The 4,963-nt window shown below is 44.2% G+C and overlaps 1 non-coding gene across 1 annotated transcript; it reads right to left on the bottom strand.

Moving 5' to 3' along the window:
* Window positions 1-45: 45 nt before the first annotated feature.
* LOC114633888 lies at window positions 46-149 on the bottom strand. The gene has a single exon (XR_003713258.1). It is a non-coding gene; the product is annotated as a U6 spliceosomal RNA (small nuclear RNA).
* Window positions 150-4,963: the final 4,814 nt, after the last annotated feature.

Consider the following 4,963-nt stretch of genomic DNA (forward strand, 5'->3'; position numbering starts at 1 on the left):
AAATACAGGTTTTTATCAAACAAGTAAAGAAAGGCCATTTTTTCTTAGTGTATGGAACACTTCACAAATCTGCACCTCATCCTTGTGCAGGGGTTATACTAATCTTCCCTGTACTATTCTACTTTTTTTAAAGCTATTTCTTTTTTTAAGATTTATTTATTTATTTTATGCATATGAGTATACCACCATTGCTCTCTTCAGACACACCAGAAGAAGGCATCAGATCCCATTACAGATGGTTGTGAGCCACCATGTGGTTACTGAGAATTGAACTCAGGACTTCTGGAAGAGCAGTCAGTGCTCTTAACCACTGAGCCATCTTTCCAGCCCTACTGTTCTACTTTGAGTGTATATGCTGATGCAGTGAGCACCAAAGAGAAGTTATTAAAAGCAATCCTGACATACTAAGGGCATTTTTTTTATCATATTAATACGGCAGTGGAAGACAGGAGGACTTGAAGCCAAGACTGGTTGGTAAATGTCTTAGTCAGTGTTTTATTGTTGTAAAAACACACCATGACCACAGCAACTCTTATAAAGGAAAACATTTCATTGTGGCCTTGTTTACATTTTCAGAGTTTAGCCCACTGTCACCATGATGGGAAGCATGGCTACAGGTAGACAGACTGGAGAAGTAGCTGAGAACTATGTCAAAGCGCTATATCCAATCTATAACCTAGTGACACGCTTCTCCCAACAAGGCCACACCTCCTAATCCTTCCAAATAGTGATTCTCCCTGAATGGTGACCAGGTGTTCAGATCTATGAGCCCACAGGGGCCATTTCCATTCAAACCAGCACTAACCCCACAGCCATAAAGAGCTAAGCAGGAATAAGGAACAGGAGGATGAAAACTGCATGCTAGTGCCGTGGGTGTCCTTTTGCTGCACTGGGGTAGAGGCCTGGGCTCATGAGCAGCATCTGGCAAACCCGAAGTGAAGAAGGTGAGGGGGCCTGCTCAGGGAACTGTCATTTCTCTAACATTGCATATTAGGACTTCTGAATAGTCTAAAATTGTGGCATGGTCCAACTTGCTGAGGAAAAAAAGTAACTCAGCCCCTGTTGCAGGGGGAGGCGGGGAACACCCATTTCCACACTCCCTAACCACTCCATGACTTTGTAACTCCGCATCATTTGGCACTCACCAAACCTGGAGTCCACTGACTTGATAGACTGGCTAGCCAGAGAGCTCCAGAGAGCTCCCTGTCTCTGGCTGGCTCCCCGCACTGAGAGCACAAGCACATGCTGCCATGCCTAGCTTTTACAGGGATCCTGGGCATCTAACTCATACCTTCATGCTGACGAGGCAAGTACTTTACAAACTGAATTCTCTTCCAAGTCCCTCTTACTAGGTTTTTATGAAGGTGTGTTCTGCCTGTGCCAACAGCTCACACACGTTAAGAACACCATGCTGAAGTTCTTCTTTCCTTAGCCACCCGAGCTTCTGACTCCTCTCCAGTACCCTCACGCCACGCTTTATCATAACCAGTCTTAAAGGCTGTATGGGCTCTGCTGTACACAGCCTCTTGGAAAGGCCAGTCACTCAAAAAACAGAAGGTGACAAATGTCTATGACCAGACACAAGCACAGTCCTAGCCAATGCCCTGGCTGTGCCCTATCAAATGCCAATACCCTGGCTGTGCCCTATCAAATGCCAGCACAGAGAATCCAGTCACGCCATGCCCAAACAGAAACTGCACATGCCCAGTGTGGGATTCCTTAAGCCACCAAGTCCCCGGTAATGTCACCAGCAAAGGAAAATTGATACAAGTATGGGATGGTGAGATGGCTCAGCAGGCAAGGTGCTTGCAGCCTTTTTAGCTCTTTTCATTTAAGGAATGCAAAATATGCAAGAAAGGAAAGACTGCTGTGATTTCAGCTTGAGAGAAGAATCAAGAACCACTCGTGCTGGTCAAGTTTCTAGCATAGAAAATGAGCCACCAGAATATTACAGAACAAGCTCATGGAACTGAGCACAAGAAATGAGAACTCAAACACCACCCGGGTCTCTGAGTGCCCCATCTCCCCTGCTTTCTGCTCCCTTACTCCCTAGAAACTGACCTGTCCCACTGCAGAGGATACTGCTGGCAACTCCCAGTCTACCTCAGTGGTTCCTTCAGCTACATTGTGTAGAAAGACTCCTACCTCTGTCTCTTGGTGCCTGATCCAGGAAATCCTGAGAAAAGGACTTGGTGAGCAGGCTTTAGGGTTGCACAGGAACATGTTTGCTTCTGTTGTTCCATCTGGATGAGAAAGGGGGAGCAGTTTCAGAAGAAAGTAGAGTGGTGAGCAAAGGCCGTTGAGTTATTAGTACTTAAAATATAACAACTATCCTAAAGTTGTCAATGAACACTTATCTCAGCCTTTCAAGATTGCTGCCTTACCTGCTCCCATTTTACAGAGAAGGAAATAGAGGCTCAAAGACATATGTTCCCTAAAGCTATCAGTTACTAATCTTGGCCTGGCACCTGGAGTTTCCAATGTTCCCAGTAGCTCTATTGGTTCTGTTTGCCAGTATGTAGTGAGCTTTCCAAGAACACTACATTTCATACTTTCAAAGGCATTTTATGTGCTGCTCAAACTGAAGACATGAGTTTGAACTCCAGGAACCCAGACACAGTAGCATGCACTTTTGATCCCAATACTACACCAAGACATGAGACAGAAATAGGAGATGCCCAGAAGGTCCCAGAGCAGCAAGCCTGGTGCATACATCATATAACAAGAGATTCAAACATGGCGAATGACGTAGATCAGCAGCGGACTACCTATAACCATAAAGGAGTCCCTGGATCTCATCAGGCTCAGCCTGAATGAGGGAATTTATGTGAAGATGGGAAATGACCGAGAGCTGTGAGGCAGGCTACATGCCTGTGATCACCATTTAAATATGATCCTGGGAGATGGGTGCGAAGCCGTGACGATGACAGAGACAGATGAAGAGACAGAATGGAGCATCCCCGTGTTCTTCAGCAGGGGAGATAGTGTTATCACCGTTCCATTGGTTGACACAGGGGATGGATCCTGTGTAGAAAAGTGGAGTCTCTGCCTCTTGAGATGTGCAGGATACTCACGAAGAGAAGGGCGCACACACACACACACATGCTGATCCCTCCACAGGCAAAGAAGTTCATTTGCAAGTGCCTTACAAGCACTCCAGCTAAATGACATGTCCCCTTCCTCTAGCCCTCCAGCCACTGTGACCACCTTGCTCTTTGCAGGAGTTGGCTTGCCCATTGTTCTTGTAGTTGCTTCCAGGTTGTTTTTCTATAAGTTAAATTTGATGTTTCCTTTAGAAAAGAAAACAAGAAACTCTACCTCAAACAAAGTGGAAGGCAGTGATTGGCATCAGACATTGTCCTCTAACCTCCACATGTGGGCTGTGCATGTACCTGAGGGGGGAAAGGGGAGACTGGGAGGGACAGAGAGAGAGGATTAAAAATAGTTTTGATTTTAGAATTTAATTATTCACCAGGACTAGCACATACTGAGCATGCTCATATAAATCACCATGCCAAGCATAATGAATAGAATTGGGTTTGCCTGACACAGCTCCAGTCTGTTAAAAGCTGGTTCATTGGGTAGATTATAGATGCAAAATATAAACAACCATTAAGCTAGCCTGTTCAAAATTAAAATTTTGAGTCACAACAGTGTCATGAAGGAGTCAGAAGTTAAAGATGAGAATTTTATCTAACAATTATTCCTTTAATCATTTATTCACTTGATATTGGGACTTGTGTTCAATGCTTGAAGAATAGAGGAGAGGTTTAAAGCCTGGAAAGAGAGAGGGAGCCATTAGCCTATGTGCACACAAGCCTACACATGCACACACACAACACACACAAGCACAAAACCATTGAATTGCCCAACCTTAAAATAATCTAAATACAAACATTACAATCTCTTTCTAAAGTTGACATTTTCTAAATCCTGAATAAAGACAATATATAAACAATGCAATATGCAATAAGATAGCAAAAGCTCATTATTAAAGATATTAGAGATGAACTATTATTGGAACAAAAGTAGGCCACCAAACTTTTTGGGGTATTACATATTCTTACACAGAAGTCTACTTATTATCAAGGTCAAAATTTCCTCTTGCTGTGCCTTGCTTCACCTCTTCCATAGAAATATGTGTGGCACGGATGCAGCCTTGCCTCATGGCCAATGTGATCGGCTCGGGGTTACTGTAAACTTCAGATCTATGGATTGTCACTCACGCTCTTTCCAGAGGCACACAGCCCTGATTTCACGACATCTGTCATACTGTATCACACTTTTTAAAAATGCCAGTGACAGCACAGCTGAAATTCAAATGCAATGAATTTGAATGGGTCAGCAGCTCTGTTCCAGTGACTTTTAACTGATTTTTTGAGGCAGACATTTCTATTCAAGGTGACCAAGTATGTAAAGCTGAGCCTATCGAGGGAAGGCCTCAGTGTCGATGGCCATTCAGTTCAATGAAGCCGAGCTGATGAGAACCAGTCGTGAAGTTGGCTGAAATAATTGGTGAGTCTGTGCCAGGCACAAATGAGGGCATATTCAAACGTTGGAACAGACAGTATTCTCTCTGGGTAAATTGGGAATGGGGACTGTGGTGCCTCAACCAACTTCAGAAGACACCAGCAAGTAAAACACAAGTCAATGTTTAAACGGGTGTACAATAAAAATAAACAATACAGTGTAGTATATGAGTGGGCAGAGGTCTGTCCCAAACACCTGACTTCCAGATCATTCATTCTCAGAATAACGGTTTTAAAGAAGTTAGCCAGCAACAGAAGCAGTGGGGAGCTGGAATACTTTAGACTGAGGATTGTTCATAGTACTCAGCTTTCCTGTGCGGGGCGTTGGATTCCTAAGAAGCTGAGGCCAGCCTCCCCTTCTCTGCCATGCTCCAAGCCCAGTGAAGCTGGCTTTGGATTTCACCAGTAGAGAGAGGGCAAGAATGGGTGGGAAG

The sequence above is a fragment of the Grammomys surdaster genome, unplaced genomic scaffold (assembly GCF_004785775.1).
Source record: "Grammomys surdaster isolate TR1022 unplaced genomic scaffold, NIH_TR_1.0 778, whole genome shotgun sequence".
Lineage (NCBI taxonomy): Eukaryota > Metazoa > Chordata > Mammalia > Rodentia > Muridae > Grammomys > Grammomys surdaster.